This window comes from Mustela nivalis (genome assembly GCF_964662115.1).
Source record: "Mustela nivalis genome assembly, chromosome: 6".
NCBI classification, from domain to species: Eukaryota; Metazoa; Chordata; class Mammalia; order Carnivora; family Mustelidae; genus Mustela; species Mustela nivalis.
This window is the reverse complement of record NC_139025.1, coordinates 66187972-66198390: the sequence shown is the minus strand read 5'-3', so window position 1 is coordinate 66198390 and position 10419 is coordinate 66187972. Positions and strand designations below refer to the sequence as shown.

Here is a 10419-nt window from a genome sequence, read left to right as displayed (position 1 = left end):
TAAGAAATTCAGAGGTTCTATGTGTACCTTGGGTAAATACCATCCTCTTTTGACATATAAATCTCTTGGGAGAGGTAGTACATTGAGTCCCTATAATTGAGAAGGGAGTGGTTTAGTAAATCTCTTTCCAAGTGGGTATAGGCAACATAGGGTATGGGATTTCTAGTGTACCCAAGGCCCTAGGAAAGAAGACAGTGCTTTATGTAAGGCACACACTTGATTTCCTGCCCCAAAACTAACTTCTCCCTCAGAAAGGTGAATTTATTTTTTTTCAAATGCAAATCTGTTTCTTCTTTTAAGGGAGCATTTCCAATGGAATTCAATTGCATTTTTGTCCTGCCTCATGTGAGAATTCTCCTTCAAGTTTCTGTTCCAGCTCCAGCCCCACCACCAGATCTTAAGCCCAATCCCATCCAGCAACATGTTCTTTTATGGCTTGAGACCAAAAAGCACAGTAGGAAATGCTTGGGCTTTGGAAACAGATAGACCAGGTTTGGATTCTAAACTCTGTCACATACTGTATGATCTTGAGCAAATTACTTCACTTTTCTGAGACTCAGCTTTCTCATCTCTGTAATGGGGTTAATAACACCTTCTGCAAAGAGGTTGTGGTAGATAGAAGAAGGACACCCAAAACTGTCCACATGCTAAGCCCCGGAATCTGTGAATGTTACTTTACAGGCAAAAGAGACTTCCACAGAGGAATACAGCCCTGCTGACACCTTGATCTATTTTTTTAAAAGATTTTATTTATTTATTTGACAGAGATCACAAGTAGGCAGAGAGGCAAGCAGAAAAAGAAAGCGGGAAGCAGGCTCCCTGCTGAGCAGAGAGTCCATTGCGGGGCTTGATCCGAGGAGCCTGAGATCATGACCTGAGCCAAAGGCAGAGGCGTGAACTCACCAAGCCACCCACATGCCCCAACAGTACACATTTTTAATTTTATAGTTTTAAAGGTCAAAAGTCTGACAGAGTTCTCATGGGGCTAAAATGAAGGTGTCAGGGGCGCCTGGGTGACGTTAAGCATCTGCCTTCAGCTCAGGTCATAATATTCAGGTCCTGGATCAAGCACCCCTTGGGCTCCTTGATCAGCAGGGAGTCTACTACTCTCTCTCCCTCTCCCTCTGCCTCTCCCCCTGGTCATGCTCTCTCTCACTCTCTCTCACATAAATAAATAATTTTTTTTAAATGTGTATTTTTTAAGATACTAAGTTGGTGGTAATTTGTTTCAGTTACAATAAAAAACTAATACAGAGGTGTCTGTAAGAAAGCATAAGCAGAGAGTTTACCACAGTTCCTGGCACAGAGTAAGCCCTAAATATTTGTTTCCTCCTACAATTTATCCAGGAAATTCTAAATATTTTATTCACACACACACAAACACAAGACCACATTCTATGTGCCAGACACCATTCCAGAAACTCATAGAATCTACATCCTAATCAAAAGAACAAAATTGTTTTATATAATGGGGTTATTTTTCACTTTCTACACACCACAGCCTCAAGTAGGCATTTGTTTTCCTCAACTATTGTGCCACAGGCCCCCACACATTCATGCTCATATGCTTCAGCAAGACCTGCCCACAATTGTCCATCTCCCAGTCTTTGACCTGCTTGCATAGGGTGAGTTTATTTCTGTAGAATTCTAAATGAAGAATATTATTTAAGCTTTGTTTCACATTAAGGAAGATGAAAAACTGAACATTACCTATAAGTTTGGTCTTAGTGTACCTGACTCTGGTCATATAATAATACAAAATCCCAAGGCCCAGCCCAAAATGCCACTATGATCTCACAATGGCCACAAAGCAGAGAGGCTCAAATCAACCTCGTCATAGGTTCTAATGATAGGAGATAGGGAGAGTAGGGGGGAAAGAATGGCATTGCTGCTATGCCTCTTAAAGGTTTCATGCATGGAAATACCGAATTAAACATGTATTTTGGTGAGTTCAGACTCACAGTATTGAATACAGGTGAGCCAGGGCATAAATTTAAACTGTGCTTCCAAAAGGGGAAGCACCACAGAAGAGTCTATTTAGATCAGCAGAGCTGCCTGGCCTTGCCTTCCACATTCCACCTATCCTAGAGTACGTCCTAATTTATATAATAAACGCAAGGTACCCTGATCCACAGTGGAGGTGACAAAATTCTCTAACCAGTGACTAGAACAAAATGCTTCCAAATGCAAGGGAGTAGGAAGTCATTCATTATCCTGCCCATGCTGGATGCTGTAGGGTCTTCTGTCCCAGACTGACTCCTCCTGGTAAGACTAAGGCAATTCTGCTTCTAGGAGTCCAAATTAAAATTCCCTTTCCAGAGGTAAGAATTCCACCCCACATGTGAACAGCTGAGAGCTGGTACCCCCTGAAGAGCACTCAGAGAAACACATTCTCACTTTGTGATGACCTTTATAGCTTTACTCTGCTTCCAAGTATCCCTTTCTGCTATATTTGAATCCCAGTGAATGCAGGAAGACCTACTAGAGAGGTGCAGACTTTTATTAGAGCATGGTCCCTGGTTAGATAGGTTAGCGTTTTCAGCAGGGGATTTGCCAGCCTCACAAAGTGATGTTTGCCCTGTAATTGCAGAATCCCACTGTCCAGGAAAATCAAGCCTCACTGTCAGAGAAGGAATCCAATCACTTCCCTCTGGAATGATTCTGGGACTCTGTTAGATTGGTAGAGCTCTCCTTGTTGTTTCCCTTTCTTCTCTGTGTGTAAATGTCTGTGTGATTTTTTTTTAATGTTTTTATTGATGTCAAGTCTTGTTTTGGTACAAAAACAAGACTAACAGTGTATGATTCGGGCTCTTGGTTTCCCACGTCTCCCCTTCTCCTTGAGCAGATGGCATAGCTGGAGGACTGTTTACTCTATGGCTTATTTCCCCCTTATCTTGGATGTCCCCAGATGTCAAAGGTTGTAAATTTAATATTGATTTTATAAAGTAGTTTTACTCTAACATGTCAGTTATGATTAGCTTCAACCCGGAAGAAGCTCAGCCACTGATCTGGATTTGCACGCAACGGGGCTCCCCAGCTTTCAGACTCTCTTGAGTGAATGCTTTATTTATTAGAGCGGCAGGACAGACCTCAGGCCCTCAGCTTCCTCTCTGCTCTGAGCCTCCAGCACCTGGGCCCTTTCATTAAGCTTAAAAATCTAAGTAGATCAGGGAGACATATCATTTGCTGGCATGTCACCAGACAGAAGAGTTTATAGATCACATTATACCCCAGTGGCTATAACTAGAGAGAAAGGAATGAGAAGTCTTACTTGGGTTTCCATCACTCCCTTTCTTCAGTCCCCCAGTGCCCTCATGCTCCACCAGGGTGGAGCAACCAGGGTGGGGGCAATTGCTATAATAACATTAATAAAAGCTGACATTTATTGAACACCTTTTACATGGTAATCACTTTAGCATCAGGCACTGTACTAAGGGTCTTCCGTGCATCATCTCATTTAATCCTTATATCAGTCCTATGAAGTATTTATTATTACCATTATTATTTAATACTAATATTACTCCCATTTTACAGATAAAAGAATCAAGGAACACACAGGATCACACACTACTACAACTCTTGAGGCTGGAATTCAAACCCAAGCAGTCTGAGCCGCCAGAGTCCACATTCTCATCCCCAACACTATAAGGTGTGTTTTATTAGGAAACAGGGAAGTGACATATTTGTACCAATTGTGCTAACACCATTGGCTTAACATTTTTTGTTCTTATATTCTGATACAAACTGATCTTAAAGCAAAATAATAGAATTCATCATCAAATTCCATTTTCTTTCTTAAAAAGAGGTAGGCAATTAGTGTGTTTATCCTGCTGCATTGATACTCTCTCCCTCACACCTTGGCACATGGGAGATGAAGCTCAGGATGCTCACTGCTTTGTGGTGGGAAGTTCTTTCTGAAGCCATGTGTCCATGTTCCCACTCACCAGGTGCTACAGAGGGGCTACATGGCCTTCTAAGTTAAGGCAATGGATCACAGCCTTCTTACCTTGGGGAATCTCAACTCACTGTATTTTAACAGTGCCAGGGCTAATTCACCAGGAGGCTGACAGAGGATACTTAGGCACTGTAGCTCTCAAATTAAATATACGTCTTGAGCTTACCTGTGTGCTGAAGTCCTCCATTCCTCCTTCCAGGCTGAAACAGACCAGGTGAGGAATCTATCTAGAACTGCTTTTCCTGATACTTTCCTTCTTCTCTCTTCCTAGATATTGACAATGGGGAAAAGATAAATCAAGGCAAATTAAAGATAGTGCCAAATTCTTTGAGTGCCTTCCATCAAGAGGGGAGATCTCTCTACCATCCCCTTGATTCTGGGTGGGCTCTGTGACTACTCTGACCAATAAAATACAGTGAAGATAATATCAAGCCCATTTCTGGGCCAGTCCTTAATAGACTCCAGCATCCAACCTGTAAAAGAAGTCCAACTACTCTGATGGAGAGACCATGCAGCGAGGCCCTGAGACTACAGGGAGAGGGGTCCAGCTGAGTCATCCAAGAGACCAGATATGTTAATAAATCTGTCTTGAACTCTCCAGATCAGCCCTCATATGAGATGAATGTCACCAAGTGATGCCACTCAAAGCACATGCAATAGAAGCACCTAAATTCCTGACCCATGAAATTGTGAAATATATTAAAATGCTAGCTGTTTTACAGTTATGGGTTACATAGCAAAAGAGAACAGGTATAAATACATAGGTGCCTGACATGGATCACTTCAGCTTTTAAGGCTCCCAGACTTTTGGCATGTACTCACAGATGGAAGGCTGCTCTATCTAGCCCAACTCAATGCATTCAAGCATAGGGAAGAACACACTGCTTTCCCCAGATAACTCTTGATCTGTGACTTGATACCATTTCTGGAAGAAAAACACTGGTGTGCTATCCTCTGGGGAAAGTCTTCTCAACTGATTACACAATATTAATAAAGTATTAATCTTTTAGTAATTTACATCTCATAATTCACAGGCCACTTGGAACCCAGGCATAAGTTAATCACACTGAGCCTACGCTTTGTTTTTCCTTTTAATTTCCTCAGTTAGCACATTATTTTCAACAGCCAGAAGGTAAATCTTTTCACTTCAGAAGAAGTACATAGAAAGCCCTGCTCCTAGGTAGATAAAGAAATACATTCTTTGTTGTAAGGCCTAAGAATTATGGTGAAAGACATAAAGGTAGGCACTTTTAGTTAATGGCTTCCAAATATAATTTCATTCTTCTATTTAATTATATGTAATTTCAATGCATATTCTAAATGACTGTGAGAAGACAGTGTATTCTGGAAACATAATGCATTTTTTTGAGTATCCACAGTTTATTTGTCAAACCATAACATACTTTCATGGAGATGAAATAAATAAGAAACAACCCAAGAGAGAGAAGTAAAAGAACCTTGACAAGCAGCTTGGTTTTATCCTCAAACTACAATGGCCCAAAGTCTTTTTGAAGTGAAACAATTTACTACAGATGTGCTTATTTTCTGTACTAAAGTTTTTGTTGTTGGCTTGTTTGGTTTACTGTCCAACAGACGGAAACACAAAAGCATAAGAGAAAACTTTCTTCAAGAGAATCCCATCCTAGGATTCTAGAGACAGATGTGCCAACCCTTGACCTTCCAAATGCAGGTTAGCATCTCTAGAAGTTTAAAATAGAGACATTTATGAAACTTTGATTTCGGACTTACCCTGACAATCACAGATCACAGAATTCAGAGATCTTCACTGGCATGGAGAGATCAGTTTCTGCATCTATAAAATGAGATTGATTATATCCAACCCATAGGTTTTGTTTTAGGAATTAAATTATATTTTGGAAGGAAGAAAAGAAGTGAGCCAAAACACAAAGAAAGGAAGGGATGAATCACCAAAAGGCAATGTCACATCGAAGTTAGGGAGGAGGATAACAATGTTTTATCTGGGTGGTGGGATTTAGGGTGCTTTCTGTATTCTTTGTATTTTGTATGGCTTAATTTTTGGTAGTTAACATGTGTCTTATATTTAAAAAAATAAAAACAAACTAGAAAGTCAGGAAAAGAAAATGTTTCAAGAAAGTTTGGTCAAGAGGATTTATTAAAGAGGCCAAGAAATCTAAGACAATGACTTCTCAAACGACAAATACGCCTCATTCATCCTAAACCTTTTTGTGGTACATTGCTAGATGCAGGAGAACCCTATTAGGAGCCAAACCAAAGAATGACTGCAAATACTGGTTTCTAGGAGTCCCCTTTAATGATTAGTTGCTGTACCCTATACTCATGGGGCTCCCCATTTTTTCCATTTTAAACAAATCTCTCTATGGAAGAAGCTTGGCCATTGTTGTAATATTCCAGATTCAAAACAACTGAAGTAGTTTAGGATAGTAATGCTATTTCCTTTTTATACAACTATAAAGTTTTCAAGATTTTCAAGACAGAGTGGATAAAAATCTAAAAATAAAAACTTCATGTAATGTTTTTCATGGTCTATAAATGCTATTCAATAAGTAGTTAAAACTCATATTATCATAACACAAACATAGCCTAAATGTATCAAATTCATCTTATTTTATTTTATAAAATGTTTTGTATTTTCCTCTTCCCATTAAAAAATAAGCTTTCGAAAAACTTAGGATGAACAATTTTACATATTCTGCCTTAAAATGTACAAGAAGTTTCACAAAATTCTTTAGGCTTCACGGGTTTAATAAAAGACATACAGGTTTTGGACACAAAAAGTCCTGAGTTTAGGGGCGCCTGGGTGGCTCAGTGGGTTAAAGCCTCTGCCTTCGGCTCAGGTCATGATCCCAGGGTCCTGGGATCGAGCCCCGCATCGGGCTCTCTGCTCCGCAGGGAGCCTGCTTCCTCCTCTCTCTCTGCCTGCCTCTCTGCCTGCTTGTGATCTCTGTCTGTCAAATAAATAAATAAAATCTTTAAAAAAAAAATTAAGTAAAATTTAAAAAAAAAAAAAAGTCCTGAGTTTAAAGGCCAATTTGCCACATAGTGGGTGTGTAACTGAGCACAAGTTACTTCAGCGGCATTCCCTTAAATGTGCAGACTGAATATTCTTTAAGCAACAGGCCTATGCTAGCCACTGAGAATACAAAGAGAACAGGGTACAAATGCTCCTCCCTCATAATCTCTTTGGGTCTCCCCTACATAAAACACCCACCTGATAAATGGCTGTTGTAAAGACGCAGATGTACTGTGTAGGGCATTCGATACAAAGTTGGGACAGAAGACAAGCTATATTACTATCATTGTGATTGCCAGGGCAAAGGGTAAAAGTTCGTCCCCTGCATAAAAACCATGGATGTCCAGGATGGGAAAATACAGAGGAAAGGACGAAAGGCTTGCTGTCCCGGAAGCCTCAGCTCTTCTGAAACCACCTTTCCATTCCAGACACTGAAGCGGCAACCAGCGGGGCAGGAGGAGCAGAACCACGCATGCGACCCACCCGCGTTTCCCATCTGCCCCCGGGGCTTTATACCCGCGCAGGCGCAGCCTGCAAATGCCAAGCTGTTAGCCGCGGAGAAACGATTCCTGATTGTGGGGAATGTGGGCCGAAGCAGAACCACCATGTTTTAAAGGCTCTGTCGGTAAGACCACTCAGACAGGGAGAATCCACTGGCCCACTGTGGGCACAAACCCCAGTTTCGTACCTTCTCTGTTTCACTGTCCCCGGTCGCACTCCAGACTCCGGCCTGGATCGCTTCCCTAATGAATAACAGGCATGCAAGTCCTTGTCTCCGGCTTTTCGTTGGAGAGAAAACAGCCAAAATTCTACCTATGGAAGGAATATATTAACAGCAGAATTTTGTTGTTGGAGGAATATATTAAAATGGCCATGCAATGAAATAATATGCAGCCATTAAAAAAGAGTGAGATTTGGGGTGCCTGGGTGACTCAGTCGGTTAAGCCTCAGGGTCCTGAGATCCACCCTGGGTGTGAAGGCTGATTAAGATTATCTCCTCCCTTGCCTTCTCCCCCACTTCCCCAAAAAAGTGAGGTAAACTAATCAAGTTGACATTAGAAGCCTTTTTTTTTTTTCCCCCTGAAAAAGAAGAGAGAGCAAGTGGGAGGAGGGGCAGAAGGAGAGAGAGAATCTCAAGTGGACTCCACAGAGCTCAGTCTCAGGACCCTGAGATCATGACCTGAGCCAAAATCAACAGTGGACTTACCGACTGAGCCACCCCAGCGCTCCTTAATCAGAAATTTCTAAGACATACTGTTGCGTAAGATAAGGAAGATGCAGAGTAGTGTTACGATATGATGTCACTTTGTAATACAAAACAAAAATAGCCCCTCAGAAAGCTCCATATCTGTACATAAACATCCTTATTTGCAAATGTATACGTAAGCATTTATTTTTAAATTCTATATGTATATATACTTTAAAAAGGATAAATGTATACGTAAGCATTTATTTTTAAATTCTATATGTATATATACTTTAAAAAGGATACATGCTAGCTTTTTAAATGTGTTTGTGTATATGGGAATAGAAGAGAGGAGGTTAGTGAAACAAAAAGAGGTCTTTATTTAAAAGCCATGTCTGTGACATATTATTCCATTCAGGAAAAACCATACAAATATGAGAACGTGCTTACAACAGATGAAAGAGAGAGAGTCACCAATATACTAACAATAATCACCTCTGAACCATGGGATTTCAGGTAGGCTTTTACTTTCTACCTCACACTTTTCCTGTTTTAAGTTTTTCAGTAGTTGTAGATTAAAAACAAAATATGGAGAGGCAGTTTGGCATAGTGGTAAAGAGTACAAACTCTGGGACCTGACAACTATATTCAAATCTTGGCTCTGTCACTTATGGTTGTGTGACTTTGGACACGTTAGTTCATTTCTTTGGGCTTCAGTTTCCCCCTCTGTAAAATGGATATAATATATTACCTACTTCATTAGGCTGTTAAGAAAATTAAATAGGAAATATAGGTAAAGCTTTCAGAATGGTACCTGGCACATAGTAAATGATAAATAAAGACTAGCTATTATTATTTCTTTATAGTTGACTGAGAAGGAAAATAACTGGAGGGCTCAAGTACACCGTTAGTTAGGCAGGGAAAAAAAATAAGCTTCACTGTTATTCTGGCCTGGGTAACCACTCACATGCAGCCATTCTGCTCCTGTAAGTAAGCAGCCTCTACTTCCTGGACGGAAGAAAAAGAAAGAAAGAAAAGAAGAGAAAAGAAAAGAAAAGAAAGAACAAAGAGAGCAAAGAAAGAAAGGAGTTAGAGAGAGGAAGGGAGGAACAAAAAGAAGGAAAAAGGAGGAGGATGACAAGGAAAGAAAGAAAAGGAAGGAAACGACCCCAAAGGTTCCACTTGGATACTGATGCGACAGGGCAAACCCCCCTCCTCCCAGGTGTCTGGTCTGACCTGAAGGATTCTCTTTCCCGTTTCCTGGTAATCTCAGTTCTTCAAGAAGTGTGCAAGTCCATGTTGGTGGTCTATTTTTTCTTAATTGAGATATATAACTGTTAGTATATACGTTTTGCTGACATTCATGTCACTATCCTAGATATCAGATTTAAAAATACTTTTAATCAGTTATAAATGAGAATGTATACACAATAATTCTAAAACTGTGTCTTCATCAAAGTTTGCTTCCAAGTATGATACATGTGGCTTTAGTGCCAATTCTTATTAACTGTGCAGCGCAATATGCTGACACCCATGACACATTTCCCCTTCTTCAGTCACAAAAATACTTCTAATTAGCCATAAATGAGAATGTATACACAACATTTCCAATAGCTACTCTATTCCTATCAGAGTTCACATCAGAGAAAACTTAAACTGTTGCCACTGAGCTGCCTTGCTCTAATTCCAACAACTCTTATTTCAGAAATGCTTAGAAAATTGAATCTTTAGATCTTGCTGGGTAAACAGATCTGAGGTAGATTTATTTCAACCCAAGTCCTTTATTTGAGATATGTGTGCTCCTGAACCCAACTAAAATGCATACCATAGCCATTTCAAAGGCAGTGATAAAATTACTTGGTTAAATATTTTGGCTAGATTTCCTGTTTCCAGAGGCCTGGGCTTTGTATTCTGTGGCTTCTGCATTTGCATGTGGTGATGGGGGTAGTATTAAATGGCACCACATCTGCCAACCTCCATAAATACCAAGCCACACAGCATAAGCCCCATGCACCCATCGCCACTGTGAGCCACACAGACAAGACAACACCACATCTCAATTACCACCTTCAAAGTCTCAGATCTTTTTGGCTTTCTTCGGGAATCTAGGCTGTAAGTTTATTAGGATATCACAAACCATAACATAATTCCCCAGTTAAGCATGGAGTCTATAGTATCACCTTAGTTATAATTCAGATAATTCTCCAAACTTGAGGCTGTGAAGCATTCTGATCTGCTCTTAGATTTCTCTATAATCTCTCCTTC

General features: G+C 40.3%; 1 long non-coding RNA gene across 1 annotated transcript in view; it reads left to right on the top strand.

The window, feature by feature from the left end:
- Positions 1–7478: 7478 nt before the first annotated feature.
- LOC309868288 overlaps positions 7479–10419 on the top strand; it is a 116018-nt gene continuing 113077 nt past the window's right edge. The window contains exons 1-2 of the long non-coding RNA XR_014313622.1: positions 7479–7593; positions 8573–8670. This is a non-coding gene — a long non-coding RNA (uncharacterized lncRNA). The remainder of the gene's footprint in view (positions 7594–8572; positions 8671–10419) is intronic.